General features: G+C 57.2%; 1 pseudogene; it reads left to right on the top strand.

Annotated features, from left to right (window-relative positions):
* The first annotated feature begins 3,487 nt into the window (after nt 1-3,487).
* Nucleotides 3,488-15,847, top strand: part of LOC125318702 — an 84,931-nt pseudogene continuing 72,571 nt past the window's right edge.

Below are 15,847 nucleotides of genomic sequence, written 5' to 3'. Positions count from 1 at the left end.
AGGAGCCCCCCAGCCCTCGGCTGTGCCCCGAAGGTGCTGCCAGCGGTTCCCCTGCTCCCACCCCCCGGGCTGGGGGCGCGGAGCTGCCGCTGCTCCCCGGGAATGCCACGGGATAAAAATTCCACTCAAGTTTTTATGTTCCCAGTCATTCCCAATAAGATCCCACTTGCCCCCAACATGGTTCCAGTTGTTCCCAGTCATGCCCTGTATGGTTCCTTTCACTCTCAGTCCCTCCCAGTAGAGTAAGGTAGGGCCCCAGTCACTTCCAGTATGAACCCAGCCACTCCCAGTCAGTCCCTCTATGATGCCTTTTGTCCCATCATGGTCCCAGTTGCTCTAAGCATGATCCCAGTATGAGTCCAGTCACCCCCAGTATGATTCCAGGTAACTTCCCAGTATGAGTCTGGTTTGATTCCTGTCAGTCCCAGTATGATCCCAGTCACTCCCAGATACTCCCAGAACTATGCCAGTCACTCCAATATGACCCTGTCACTCCCAGCATGCGCCAGCTACTCCCAGGACGATCCCAGTTGCCCCCTGCATTTTTCCAATTGAACCCTTTCACCACCGCTGTGGTTCCAGTCTCCCAGAATGATTCCCGTCTGTCTCAGTATGATGCAAATTACTCCCAGTATAACCCAGCAGCACCCATTGGGCCTCAGCATGTTCCCAGTAGCTCTCAGTGTGGTCCCAATATATCTCAGTATAATCCCTGGTGCTCCAAATCTGGTCCTGCCCAGTCCCGGTCCTGGTCCCAGTGTATCCTGCTGTCCCATTCTGTCCCAGTTCATCCCAGCCTGTCCCAGTCCATTCTGGTTCCTTCCCGGCAGCCGCCGCCGTTTTTTGAATTCGTCTTCCCCACTCCCCCCGCCCCCATCAAAGCTGCCCCCCCGCCCCCCAAGATGCTGATGGGGGATCGGGGGCTTCGTGTTGGGCTTCATCTTCCTGGCGCTGGGGCTCGGCTTCTACCTGCGCAAGCAGGTGATGGGAGGGGCCCGGGGGTCGTGTCCCCCCTCCCCCGGAGCTCTGTGCTCCCCCGGGGCCCCCCAGCCCGGTGTCACCCCCTTTGCTCTGCCCACAGAGCTCCTGAGCCGCCGGCGGCCGCAGCCCCTCCCCGTGGCCTCGGGCCCGGCCGGGACCCCCCGCTCCATCCCCGCGCTGATTTTGGGGGGGTCGTGTGTCCCTCCCAGCCCCGCTGTCACTCTGCCCCCACCCGGCTGCTCCCAGTGTTCCCAATAAAGCTTCCCAGTTTGGGCTGGTCCCGTTTATTGGGGGGCACTGGGGAGGGACTTGGGGGAAACTGACGGGGAGCCGAGATTGGAGGGGGCAGAACCGACCCTGGGATGGTTCGGGAATGGGGACCCCCCTGTGTCCCCACCGTGTCACCCTGCCCTTGGGAAGCACCTGAGCGCCAACACCCAGCGAACCGCAAAACGTGCCGGGTCGCCCCTAAATCCCACAGCCCCCAACGACCCCCAAATCCCACAGAAAAAGTCCCCTCAAAAGAGCCCCGAAGAAAGGCGCCAATCAGAGACAGCGCTGGACAACCTTCAGCCAATCAGAGCGTGCGGCGCTGGTGACTCACCAGTTGCCAGGCAGACCCGCAGTGCCCAGCGCTCCCCACCCGGACCCCACCTGCGCCCCCCCCTCGCCCCCAGCGCCCCCCGCCAGGGGAATTTGGGGAGGGGGCGCGTGGGGGGCTCCCAGGCCGGGCCCACAGCCCAGCCCTGCCCCAGACCGACCTGTCCCGGCTCCATCCCGGCTCCTCCCGCGGGATGCGACCGCGTTGGGAAAACGGGGGGCCAAGGGTGGGCGCTGGGCCCGGGGAAGCAGGAGAAGGGATGTGGGAGGAGGAGGAGGAGGGATGAGGAAGGAGCGGGAGAAGGGCCTGGAGAGAAGAGGAGAAGGAGGCGGGATTAGGAAGGAGGAGGAGCGGGAGGAAGAGGAAGGAGAGAGGAAAAGGAGGAGCAGGAAGACGAAAAGCAGCAGGGGAAGCGCGGGGTCGGTGCCCGCTCTGTCCGCCGCGGCCCCGGGAGCATCCCGCAGGTGAGCGGGGAAGGGGAGCTCGCCCCAAATGTCTTGGGGGTCCCCGAGAGGCGTTTTCTCTTGGGGGGTGTTTGGAGCTCGCAGCTTCCAGAATGGAGCCCCAAATCTCCTTGTGGGTCCCTGGGAGGGTTTCACTTGGGGGGGGGTGCGATGTTTGGATCCTGCGGGACCCCAAAGCTGAGCCGCAAATGCCCCTTCGGGGGATATTTTGGGGGCTCCGTGCCGGTGCGGGGGTGGGAGGGGGACATCGTTCTTGGGGCCCCCCTGGGAGAGCGGTGGAGGGGAACGCCGGGAGCCCCAGGGTGGGGTGAGGGGAGAGGGGCGATCCCGGAGCTGGGGGACCCCCGGCAGCCTGGAGATGGGGGTGAGCCTGGCTAAGGGTGGACCCCTGGGATCGCTGGAAACCTGCAGCAGAGAATCAGGGGAGAAGGGACCCCTGGGAACCGCAAAACCCCCCGGATCATCGCTGAGTGGGACCCCAGAGAGGGGGAACCCCAGGAGCCACAGGACCACGATGAGCCCAGGGAATGGAGACCCTCAGAACCCCAAGCGGAGAGATCAGGGAGGGGGAAGTGCTGGTGTAAGAGCTTTGGGGTTCAGTCTGGACTGGGCGTAGACGAGACAGTGACCAGAGATCTCTATAGGCAGATCTTGGAACATGCGGTTTATTGCAAAGGGCGTGGGTATAGGGGCACTGCTTAGAGCTGCAGCTGGCAGCTCTGAGCAGGCCCAAGAGAGCAAGAGAGTAAGCAAGTAAGTAAGGAGAGAGAGAGCGAGAGGAGTGAGAGTGAAGAAGAAGTAGTAAGAGTGTGTAAGAGTGGAATGGAATGGTGAAGTCCTGGCTACAATACAATAAATCATCTTCTGTACTGAATATTCTAATTGTCACTAACCAATCTAATACAAGATACAAATCCTATAGCATTTACATACAGCCTGTAAGAGTTCTTATATTACCATAGAGTGTTACATCTTAACTTCTAAAAACTACTCTTTGGACCCCTTCTGCTGAGCTAGTAGGGTCTGCTTTGACCCTTGGACCTGCCTGCAAGCAGAGGGTATTGTTCAATCGAGAGGGGATTACCTTCAGTCGGCCATACCATTGTTTTCCAGTTGTTCAGTAGCTAAGACTTGGTATTTCAAAAGTGGCTTTCATTTCGATGTTGCCTGTAGTTTTCATATTCCCAAAATCTTTTGTCAGGCAATCATATTTATAAGGCTTTCCTGTTTCATCTTCCCCAACATGCTGGGAGGGTTATTTGGGCTGAATCGTGGTGGTTTGGGGTTTTTATAGACACAAAAGCCCCGGAGAATTCCATAGATGGACCTGGGCAAGAGGAACCCCCAGCCCAAGGCGCTCACCCCTTGTGTTTCCCCCCCCAATCCAGGATTTGTCATTCCCAAGGCGTGGCTGGATGGAGGAGGAGGAAAAGCCCCAGAGATGCCGCACGAGGAGGGGCTGCAAACACAGCCCAGAGAGATCCAAGGAGGAAAGAGCCCCCCTGTGCCGGGAAGGCGGCCGGAGATCCAGGGGGAGCTCGGAGCTGGGGGAGAAGCCTCAGGGTGGGGAGAAGCCCCACAAGTGCTTGGAATGTGGGAAGGTCTTCAGCTACAACTCCCATCTGAGAGTACACCAGAGGATCCACACCGGGGAGAGGCCCTATGAGTGTGGGGAATGTGGGAAGGGCTTCAGCCGGAGCTCCCAACTGATGGAACACCAGAGGATGCACACTGGGGAAAAGCCCTATGAGTGTGGGAAATGTGGGAAGAGCTTCGGCCGGAGCTCCAGCCTGTGGGGACACCAGCGCACCCACACCGGGGAGAGGCCCTGTGAGTGTTCTGAGTGTGGGAAAAGGTTTCCAAGCAGCTCCGATCTCCTCAAGCATCAGAGGAATCACACGGATGAGAGGCCCTTCCGCTGCTCTGACTGCGGGAAGGGCTTCAAACAAAACTCCAACCTCGTCACCCACCGGTGCATCCACACCAGGGAGAGGCCCTACGAGTGTCCTGAGTGTGGGAAGGGCTTCAGCTACAACTCCTGCCTGATCCGGCACCAGAGGATCCATACTGGGGAACGGCCCTACGAGTGTGAGGAGTGTGGGAAGAGGTTTCAGACCAGCTCCGATCTCCTCGTACATCAGCGGATTCACGCAGAAGAGAGGCCCTTCCACTGCTGCAACTGTGGGAAGGGCTTCAATCAAAACTTCCAACTCCTCAGGCACTGGTGCATCCACAGCAGGGAGAGGCCCTACGAGTGTCCCGAGTGTGGGAAGGGCTTCAGCTGCAACACCGACCTGATCCGGCACCAGAGGATCCACACTGGGGAACGGTGCTACAAGTGTGAGGAGTGTGGGAAGAGGTTTCAGACCAGCTCTGATCTCCTCAGACATCAGCGGATTCACACAGAGGAGAGGCCCTTCCGCTGCCCCGACTGTGGGAAGGACTTCAAATGCAACGCCCACCTCGTCAGGCACCGGCACATCCACACCGGGGAGAGGCCCTACGAGTGTCCCCAGTGTGGGAAGAGCTTCTCCAGCAGCTCTCACTTGACCCAACACCAACGGAGGCACCGCTAAGGGGAGCCCTGCGAGTGCCCCGAGTGCGGGAAGAGCTTCGTGCGCTGCTCCAGCTCCATCCCCCGTGGGAGGATCGGCGTTGGATGATCCCCAGTGACCCCCGTTGGGCAGAGCCCTGGTGACCCCCGTTCCGGGTGATCCGCGCTGGGTGGGGGGAAGGTGTTGGAGAGATTTCTTTGCCTTCTCCTTGTGCTGCTGGGATTTGGTTGGGAATAAATTCCCTCCCTGTGCCCAGGCTGGCTCTGTTGTGCTGGTGCTCGGGGTGGGATCTCTCCCGGTCCTTCTCTCAGCTCCTGGGCCTTTCCTTGTATTTCCTGTCCCTGTGCAGTTGCAGAGGGCACAGTTGCTGCCAAGCAAAGAATGCCCTCATCTAGGGCCTCATTTTTGGGCACACCTGGACATCTCCATCCCCATTTTGGGGTGCATCTGAGCTCCTGGATATCTGGGACCCCATTTTTTGGGCTATATTGGGTTTGCTCGATCTGGTTTTGGTAGCAGGGGGACTACAGGGTGGATTCTGGGAGAAGGTTCTGGAAGCTTCCTCTATGTCCAGCAGTGCCAATCCATGGTGGCTCCAAAGATGGAGGTGCCAGATACAGAGAACCCCAGGGATGCAGAGATACCCCGCAGCCCCTGGAGGAGCCCCCACCGGAGCAGGGGATGCCTGAGGAGAGGCTGTGACCCCGTGCGAGACCCGTGGACAGAGGGGCCCTGCTGGAGCAGCCTGTCCTTGCAGGACTGACCCCGGGGCAGAGTGACCCCCGGGGCTGCAGCAGTGTGAGGGGACTGCTGCCCGTGGGACGGACTCAGGCTGGAGAAGTTCCTGGAGAACTGTCTGGTGGGAGGGAGCCCAGAGTGCAGCAGGGGAACGACTCCTGTCCCTGAGCAGTGGGAGAAGGCACCGGGGATGAACTGAGCATGGCCCCAATTCCCTGTGTCCTGCACTGCCGGGGTGGGAGGTGGAGCTGGAAGGAGGGAGGGGTGGGAGGAAGAAGTTTTGAAGGGTCTTCTTTTAATTCTCCTTATCCTGCTCTGAGTTTGATAGCAATAAATTCAATTCGTATCTCCAGTTTCAAGCCTGTTCTGCCTGTGACAGTGTTTGATAAGTGAAATCTGTTGGTCCTCAGCTCATAAGCCCTTGGTTAAATTTTCTGTCCCCTGTCCGGCTGTGGAGGGCAGGGAGAGAGCGGCTGTGGTGGGTACCTGACATCGGGCCAGCATCACCCCACTCCAATGGGACATGTTCCTGTGTGGCCCTGGGCTATGGTGCCACTGTTGCTGTTGCTTTTGTCTTCCTTATGATTTTATCTTTTGCATGAAATGCTTGTGAAGTGCCCCCGCTGTCCCTTGTGTCCCCTGGGCACCGACAGCCCCGGCCCTTGCCCTGCTCCCCCTCCCACGTTCCATCCCGGCTGGCGGAGCCTTGGAGGGGTCGTGGGGCCGTGGGGCTGCCCCGGGGGCTGCGGCCCGAGCCGGGGCCCCTTCCCAGTGCTCCCAGTCTGCCCATCCAGCCTGGAGCAGCCAGCGAGGGCTTCAGCTGGGGCGGCAGAGAGGCGCTGCTGGGGGGTCCCAGCTCCGCTTGGCTTGGGCTGTTCTTCCCAAGCTGGGCATAAACGACTTTGGGAGTTTTCTGCCACAAATCTCTCCCCTCGTGCACTCAGCCAAAGGGGTTTGGGGCGGTTTTCCCTTTCTCGGGGAAATCAAAGCCATGCACTGATGCTCCGAATTAGGGGCGGCAGTAGCGAGGCTGCAGGGCTTCCCAAGGAGCCGGAGGCACCCGACACGCAGGGCTGGGCAGGTCGGGCCGGGAGCAGCGGAGAGCTTTGTTTCTCTTCTCAGCTGAATGGCGGCTCGGGCCGGGCCCGTTCCAGGGCTGCTCCTCAGCTGCGGCTTTCCCCTCACGCAGCCCGGGGGGCGCTGGGAGCGCGGGGCGGGGCTGGGCCGTGTGCAGAGCCCGCCCCTCGCTCCGATTGGGCGGTGCTGCCGTCAGTCGTGGTTCTGGCGCGCTGATTGGTCGGAGCGGGGAGCAGCCCGGGCCCGGAGCCGCCGGCAGGGCGGCCGTGGCGCAGCAGAGGCGCCATTGGCGGAGCGTCTGTGCGGGCCCGGGAGCGGCGGCGGCGGCCGGAGCCCGGTGAGGCGGCGGCGGAGCTCGGAGGCGGCCCCAGCGCAGGTGGGAGCCGCGCTCGGTTCTGGCGGGGCTCGGGGCTGGCTGCGGGCGGAGGGGGCGGCAGGGGGCTGTGGCGGGTTCGTTGTGCCGTGTGGGCGCCGTGTTCGCCGTGGCGTGAGGGCGCTGCGGGAGCGGCTGCCCGCGGTCTCCTTCCCGCTGCTGCCTCGGCAGGAGCCGGTGCCGGAGCAGCGCTGGCTCGTCCCGGCTGCTGTGGGTAGGACAGAGGTGGCTGCCCCGTGGCCGGCAGTGTGCGGGAAAGTTCCCGTGGCCAGAGGTTTGTGTCCCCAGAGGAGCCGGAGGAGTCGTGTAAAAGTAACTTTATTCCCGGACAAAGGGAGAGGCCACGGGGCATTTCCTGTGGGGTCTGTCCAAGTGTTGGAGGACGCAGCCTCCTTTTTATGCCGATTTGCCCGGCCGCATCTCCGTGTCCCTTTCCGCAGTGGCTGAGGTCCTTGGAAGGTACAGACTTCCCGATCCGCCTGCTGCATGTGCCCCTTAATGTGCACCCCCACTTTGTATAACATCTGATATTCATGGCTCTGTGAAGTTTTATTTCCTTTGTTCTCTGTTTCACCACTTTTCCTTGGCCATCTCTTTGCCAAGAGCACTTTGAGTCATTTAATTTTCCACAACCTGCTGGTCCTTCTGCTGGAAGAGAATCTGATGCCATCCCAGGGTGAAATGTGGCGCTGCTCATGGGAGTGGATTGGTGGGTGAGAAGGTCAGGAGCTGGAGCTGTGTGCTTGGTTATGATTTGGAGGACAGCTTGTAATCTAACGATGCATTGAAATGATCAGTGGGTTTTCTGGCACCTGGTATGAATTTGTTTGGGTTCCCAGGGGCTGCTCCATGGTGTTGTAGGATTTGTTCTGGTGGCCGTTCATCTTGTCCCCATTTTTGGGCGCTCCCAAAAATGCCAGGGATGCGTCAATTGACCGATTTTCTGTGATTAAATCATCACATCCTTGGATTCCCAAGTGATTTCGCTGACCTTGGTGCAGCAAAAGCAGCCCAGTGGTCAAACCCACCCTGTATAACACAGACAGTGCCAGCAGATGTTGGAGTGGAGAGAGGGATGATTCCCCCCCGCTTTTGTGAGTGAAGTTCTCCCAACATTCTCCGTTTGCTGTTTTCCTTTGCAGCTTCAGGGATTTCTGTTGCAGAGTCAGAGATGCTCAGTGTGGGCTCTGCCTTTAGCGATGCAAATTCCGTCAGTGCAGGGAGGCAGAGCTTGGGGTGAGGGGCAGAGGGAATCAGCCCAATTCCTGTGGCAGGCAAAGAGAGCCTGGGACATTGTGCACACTTCCCGCAGCAGAGTTAATTTGCATTTCTAAAGCTTCTCTGCTGGCTGCCTGGAAGGAAGCTTCTCTTGCAGGGCAGCCATCAGGTGACTCACAAGAGGCCCCCCAAAAGCGGCTTTTTCCACCCCCTTTTTTTTTTAAAATATTTTTTAACTGTTTATGAGTTAAAGGGTCAGTTTTAAAGCTCTTCCAGTTTTGCAAAATGTAGCCTACAGGTGAACATTGACAAACCCATTCCAAAATTCTGCCATCACTAACAGCCATGCACAAACATACACAAAATGCCCCAAAGCAATAAAGATTTTTGGTTCTTCTCCTCGGACTAAAAATTGACTCTCACACCTTTGGCCCAGACCCAACTGACAATATCAATGTAGAATTATTAAGAAAAACCATTCTAATGGTGTAATCTTGTCACTGAAAGTGTGGGAAGAACAAAAACTCTCCAACGACCTTTTTAGTGTTAGAGGATCAAGGCATTACTTTATTCTGGCCAGGATGTGCAAGAGAAATCATTTCATGCACACATAGCCCGGGTGTGCAGAGAAAATCATTCCATGGCACACGAGTTGTACCAGATTTTTCCTCAACTTTATACAGTCTAAACCCATAGAAATCCGTCGGTTTAATGTTCATTGGTTCCAAGTTGGGTAGTTCTTAGTATTTGGTTTCCTATTGGCCCCGGATTGCTTGGCCTCTGATGTTAATTAGGTGCACACTCCTTGATTTCCTTCTCAGCCTTTTCCAGAGCAGGGGTCTCCAGCTGTGCCGGGGGCAGTGTCTGGGGTAGCTGTTCCTTGATGTTTGCTGATGGGCATTGATGTTTTGTTGATGGGCGTTATCTTTTGGGTATCTTTTGGGCTGTTCCCAGTCTGTTGAGATGTTAAGCTCATCTCTGTTGAGTGGTGTAACATCCCTTAACAAACACTTTAAATTCCTTTCCCCAAGACAGAGGCAAACCAAGCCTGAGTAGAGAAATAAAATTTTAAACCAATTCTGAACTTGGTATATTTTCCATCAATCGAATCCCGCCCAGCCCAGAGTGTGAGTGTAACTGAGAGCCAGAGTGGAATTCTCCCGCTGTCTCGCGCAGCAGCTGGGGCGAGTGCAGGCACAGAAAGCTCTGAAGGTCGCCCGGTGCCAGCGAGGATTGGCCCCCAGTGCCTGGAGATGCCAGAGGAGGTGCCCAGCCAGACTATTTCAGCAGAGGATCTGTGGGCAGCCCCCGGGGCTTCCCCCGCTGTGGAGCCCTGGCTGCTGCTGCGGCCCCTTCTGTGCAGGGTCAGTGGCGGCCTCGCATGGTCCTCCTGCAGCCGGGGAGTGCAAATCCGCGGGGCTTCAGAGAGCTTGAGGCGAGGGTGAGGGGTCCCCCCGTGTTCAGCTGTGCTGGCGGCTGTTTCTGTGCTCGGGGACACTTGGAATGGGCCACGCCCTTGGCCAGCAGTGGTGCTTCTTTGCGCTCCTCAGGCAGGACCCGATGTCCTGGTTGGATGTTGTGGGCAGCAAAGTGCCAAGGCAGGGTCTGTGCCAGCCGAGCTTCCTGTGGAAGAGATTTCACAAGAGACAGGATTGTGGCCACAGACTGCTTGAAACAGACATCCCTGATCTCCATCCCCCACTAGGTCGAGAATTTCCAGGGGGAGGAATTGGAAACATCAATTCCAGGGGAGATAATTGAATATCTGCCCTGGGTCTGGCTCTTCTTCGTGCCAAAGCCAATGGCAGCAGCCGTAGCCGTGGCATCTTGGTTTCTCTCAGCAGCTTCAGAAGGTGTTTCTTTATTTCCCCATTCATTCTTTCCACCCGACCTGAGCTCTGGGGTTACCAGGGGGTTTGGAGGTGCCACTGTGTTCCTAAAGCAGCCAGAACGGCCTGAAGGATCTTTCCTGTAGAATGAGTTCCCGTGTCTGAGTGTATTTTCTGGGAGGGCCAGGGCAGGAGGCTCAGTTAATCTGCTTTTGAAGCCTTGAAACTTGTGCTTTCCTTCTGGTGTCCATGATGGGGTTTCTTGGCTGGCAGGAGAGGAGTGTTGTAGGGAGAGATGCCTGGCTCCAGAAGCGCTGCCTTTAGCAGGGCCTCAGTAAGAGGCTGTAACCCCTCCCTTGCCTCCCTTGGAACAGGGTATTGCTTTTAGACACCACTTGTCCTGGTTGCTTCAGAGGAATTTGGAGAGGCTCCATATCTAATTTTGCCTATTTCCCTAGGGCTGCCCACACTTCTGGGTTCCCTTCAGCAGAGGCCTTGGCAGACATTTGACACCAAGGTACAGCAGCATTAGCCTCTGTATCTCCTTTGACAATATGAATTTGCATTCCCACTTTAGCCATCAAATCCCTTCCCAGTAAATTACAATCACAATTAGGAACAAACAGAAATTGATGCATTTCAAACCCATCCCCCACATCTACTGATAGTGGTTGAATAAAACACCCCTGCTCATCTTTCCCACTTATTGCCTGAATAATGAAAGAACTTCTTGACAATTTCCCCCCTTAGGTCTCAGATTCGGAGTGGATCGAGAGGCCCCTGTGTCCATCAGGAGCGGCCTCGTCTCGATCCAGAGGCGCCCTGAATGTTCTCAAGGGCTCTGGTATGGTGGGTCCCTGGTGTGCTGGGAGCTCTGAGAGCCCTGACAATCCATGTCCATCAGGGGTGGACTTGCTGGTGCTGAGGGTGCTGCTGTCTGTGCTTGCAGTGTCCTTGTGGCCTGCAGCTGGAGCCCTGATTCCTTGGCAGGGGCTGTTTGGGTGGGCTCTGCCGTGCCGAGGAGGGCAATGCCTGTGCCAGGTGCTTGTGGCCGCCGCCGTCCCCTGGGTGCTGGGGCCCCCTTGGGCCCTGCGGTTCATCCCTGGGGGGCTGTAGAAACTCTGCCATGGCCTTTGCCTTCACCTTGGCCTTTTGCTCATCCCTTCTTGCATTCCCCTGCTGAGCCTTTCTGGCCAAGTGCTGCAGGGGCTTCTTGTGCCTCTCCTGCAGCCCCCTCAGTGCCTGTGGGTGCTCATCCTCTGACAGCTGCTGAGCTTTCTGCACAATCATTCGTTTCTCCAGTGACCCAAACAAGATCGATGAAAGAAAATCCTGATCCTTCCACATCCCTCAGCCTCCTGGGGGCCGGGGGCCACTGCCGGCCCTGCCCGGGGGGTGTTGGGGTCAGGCAGTGCCCGGCGCTGAGCCCCGGCTGCCCCACAGCCCCGGCCCGGCCCCGCAGCTCCCCACAGGCCCCCAGCCCGTGCTGCCCTGTCCTGCTGCTCCCCCCCACAGAGAAACCCCCTGAAATCCTGAACTTCTTTGTTTTCCTGTCCTGGAGACCAGGGATACAAAAGATCTGGATCAGCTGTCAAATTCTGAGGATAAGATGGTGCTGAAAAGCATCCCAGTCCTCACTTTTTTCTCTTCCTCCTCTTTTCCATCTTCCTTTTCCTTTCTTCCCACATGGATTCCTCCTGCTGCTGTTTGCCTTAACCATATTCCTGCACACTCCCTTCAACCAATCCCTTCCCAGCACACCAACACCATCCGTCCCCTGTTGCTGAGACCCCTTCTCGACTTCCCTTTTTACCCCTGCTGGGTGTCCATGTCCTTAATTAGCTCTGGGAGAATGTGCAAACTGCCTCCACCTTGTCCCCTTTTGTATAGGACACGATGTCCATGGTTGTGTTGAGGCTTTGTTGTTGTTCTGGAAGTTGAGGAATTGAGCAGGAGCTTGGCTGAGCAGCAGTGTGTGTCAATCAGTGCCATTTTGTGGAGCTGATGGTTTCTGGTGTCACTTGCTGGTGTCCAAGTCGGTGTGGCTGTGTCCGAGCAGATTGAGAGCATGTGTTTGTAGGGAGGCGTTGCTGTTGTTCCTTGGCTGGGGGTGCCCGGTTTTCGGGCCATCCCCCCTGGAGCAGGGTGTCCCCCCTTGGTGCAGGCGCGGCCCTCAGGCAGCGCTCAGCCAATCAGAAGGCGCGGCGCTGGTGAGTCAGCAGTTGCCAGGCAGAGCCGCAGCGCCCGGCGCTCCCCAGCTGGAGCCCCCGTGTGGCCCGGCCTTGGCGCCCCCCGCGAGGGGAATTTGGGGAGGTGGGAGGGGGGGAGCGCCAAGGCCGGGCCGGCCCGTGCTGTGCTGGCAGAAGTGGCTGCGGCGGGGGCCGAGTGCGGGCAGGAGCGGCCGAGAGCCCAGCGCTGCCGCAGCCCGAGCTGCCGCAGCTGCATCCCTGCTGGTGCTGTGGGATGCGAGAGCTCTGGGGGGCAGAGCGAGCCAGGGGTGGGTGCTGGGCCTGGGGGGAGGAGGAGAAAGGCTGGAGGAGCAGGGCTGGAGAGCAGAATGGTGAAAGGATGGACGTGGGAGCAGCAGGTGGGATTCTGCAGGAGAAGGAGTAGTGTGAGGAAGAGGAGTGTGAGGAAGAGTAGGGATAGAGGAGGAGGAGGAGGAGCAGGAAGAGGAGGCACCACAAGGTTCCAGCACTCGCTGTATCTGCAGCCTCCCCCCAGCCCCAGGAGCGTTGCCCCCCCCATCCAGCAGGTGATCAGGGAGGGGGATCCACGATTTTCCCGTGGGTGAATCTTGGTGTTTCTGAGGTTTCTTGGGCTCCATGTTGGTGCTTTGGTTTTTTTGTGGGGGCTGAATGAGTTTATATTTTGGAGGGTGCTTTATCTGAATCTTGATGTTTTGGGAGTTTTTGGTCTGTGTCTTGGTATTTGTGTGACTTTTGTGCTCAATCTTGGTGTTTTGGAGGATTTTATGGACACAAGATGCCCCGTGATGGACCTGGGCAGGAGGAATCCCCAGCCCAAGGCGCTCACCCCTTGTTTTTTCCCCAATCCAGGATTTGTCATTCCCAAGGCGTGGCCGGATGGAGGAGGAGGAAAAGCCCCGGAGATGCCGCACGAGGAGGGGCTGCAAACGCAGCCCAGAGAGATCCAAGGAGGAAAGAGCCCCCCTGTGCCAGGAAGGCGGCCGGAGATCCAGGGGGAGCTCGGAGCTGGGGGAGAAGCCTCAGGGTGGGGAGAAGCCCCACAAGTGCTTGGAATGTGGGATGAGCTTGAGCCAGAGCTCCAGCCTGAGAAACCATCAGCGCATCCACACTGGGGAGAGGCCCTATGAATGTGGGGAATGTGGGAAGGGCTTCAGCCGGAGCTCCAGCCTGATCCAGCACCAGAGGATCCACACTGGGGAGAGGCCCTATGAGTGTGGGGAATGTGGGAAGGGCTTTGCCAGCAGCTCCCACCTGATCCAGCACCAGGTGGTCCACACCGGGGAACGGCCCTATGAGTGCTTGGATTGTTGGAAGAGCTTCAGCCGGAGCTCTGACCTGCGGATACACCAGCGCACCCACACTGGGGAGAGGCCCTACAAGTGTTCTGAGTGTGGGAAGAGGTTTCACAGGAGCTCCATTCTCCTTGTACATCAGCGCATTCACACGGATGAGAGGCCCTTCCGCTGCCCCAAGTGCAGGAAGGGCTTCAAACGCAACTACACCCTCATCACCCACCGGCGCATCCACACCGGGGAGAGGCCCTACAAGTGTCCCGAGTGTGGGAAGAGCTTCTCCAGGAGCTTTACCTTGACCCAACACCAACGGAGGCACCGCTAAGGGAAGCCCTGCGAGTGCCCTGAGTGCGGGAAGAGCTTCGTGTGCTGCTCCAGCTCCATCCCCCGTGGGAGGATCGGCGTTGGATGATCCCCAGTGACCCCCGTTGGGCAGAGCCCTGGTGACCCCCGTTCCGGGTGATCCCCGCTGGGTGGGGGGAAGGTGTTGGAGAGATTTCTTTGCCTTCCCCTTGTGCTGCTGGGATTTGGTTGGGAATAAATTCCCTCCCTGTGCCCAGGCTGGCTCTGTTGTGCCCGTGCCGGTGCCCGGGGCGGGATCTCTCCTGCTCCTTCTCTCAGCTACTGGGCCTTTCCTTGCATTTCCTGTTGAAACATAGATTTAGAGGAAACAAAGATTTTAGTCATAGGCTTGGGATTTCAGTTGTAGGCTTGGGCCCAGTGAGGGTTAATCAAAATAGTTAGGCGAGCTGGACTTGAAATAGAGTTTTAGGTGTTAGTAACTGATTACCAAATAACTGATGATCTGTCATTTGCATGTTTGTTTAGCTGTGCTTAGAATAAGGAGCAGAAACATTGATAAGTTGGTGTATAGAATAAAGACAATTACCAATTTCCTCCCTTTGTAGGAGCCCATCCAAAAGTCATGCAAGAGGAAACTTACAGGTCACTAAAGTAATTAGAATTGTTAAAACTGAGAGAAGCAAAAAGGTCAAAATGAGGAAGATGTTACTTCATTTTCTTTGGGACCACTGACCCAATTCAAGACCACTGACTCAATTCAGATCACACACTACACATGCTTAATGAGATTTAAGCTCATTTCCATACGAAGCGGAGAATGGGAGGTGTTAGTGTTATGAATATACATTTGTATTTTGGATATTCATAATATTTGGAAATAAAAGGTATCATGTTTGCTTGTACTGGGGCCTGTGTCTTAGGGAGCCATCCCACGCAGTGCCTGGTGCCAAATAAAACATGCACTTTCTAACTTTAAACTGTTAGAGAGTTTTTGTCCGTCTCAGGTAAATATCGATATTAGATCGATATTCATATTTTGGTAAATCACTGTCCCTGTGCAGTAGCAGAGGGCAGGGACAGAGCGGTTTTGGTGTCTCCCGGCATTCAGGCAGGGCCAGCTCAGCCCCGGGGGTTGTGAGGGGCTTGTGGGGGTCCCCCGTTTGTGGGACATCCCCTCTGGAGGAGGGTGACCCCCCTTGCTGCAGCCCCAGCCCTCAGGCAGCGCTCAGCCAAGCAGAGAACACCCTCAGCTGGGGCCTCGTTTTTGGGCACAGCTGAGCCCCTGGACATCTCCATCCCCCTTTTGGGGGTGCAGCTGAGCTCCTGGATACCTGGGTTCCCAGTTTTGGGGCTCTACTGGGCTTGCACAGCCTGGTTTTGGTAGCGGAGTTGGTTTAGAGGTGATGTGGTGGGTTGACCCTGAGTTGATGGACAGTCTTTTAGACTAATGATGCTTCTCACAATTTCCATATTTAGACCACACGGAAAGGCGGGAATTCCTTTTATTCCAGCTCTCCTGCTGGAAGGTGAGGCGGCCTTGGAGCCTCCGGGCCCCGCCGGGCCAGGGCCCCTGCACCCCCTCCTTTCCCAACGCCGCGGCACAGAGCCTGTGTCACTGCTGGGGGGGAACTGTCCCAGAGCCGCAGGCAGCTAAAGCCAGCCATGGACTGCTCACAGCTAAACCCATCCGGCGCGGCTCCCTGGGACCGGCGGGTCCCTCTCCTCTCCACGCGGAGCCGGCGGAGCCAGCGGGAGCCGGCGGAGCCTCCTGTCTGCAGCCAGCACACTCCGCGCTGAACTGAAGAGGACACCACGCAGCCAGCAGCACAAAGGGAGCGAGGCTTTCTCCACCGTAAAGCCCGAACAAGAACACTCTTCAAGGTGGCGGCTTCGGAGTCAGAGAGAAGAGAAAGCGAGTCCTGTGGGACGGAGCTGGAAATGGAGATGGGAGAAAAGAGGGCGGTGCCGCGATTCTCGCGCGTAGCTGAAAAACCTTCCTGCAGGCCGTGGTAAGAAACTGTAATATCACAAACTGTTTGTCTCTTTGATCCATTTGGAGTACATGGTGGGATGAAAAGTTCACCCGTGGCCCGTGAAAATTGTGAAAAGTGCCTATGCCAGGCTATATAGAAGTATTGAGAGGCTTTTAGAGACTTCCTTTCACAAAAAAACCCCAAAACCTGTGAAGGATACAGGATGCTTTGTT

This window comes from Corvus hawaiiensis, chromosome 31, assembly GCF_020740725.1.
Source record: "Corvus hawaiiensis isolate bCorHaw1 chromosome 31, bCorHaw1.pri.cur, whole genome shotgun sequence".
NCBI lineage: Eukaryota > Metazoa > Chordata > Aves > Passeriformes > Corvidae > Corvus > Corvus hawaiiensis.
This window is presented reverse-complemented; position numbering and strand designations above follow the sequence as displayed.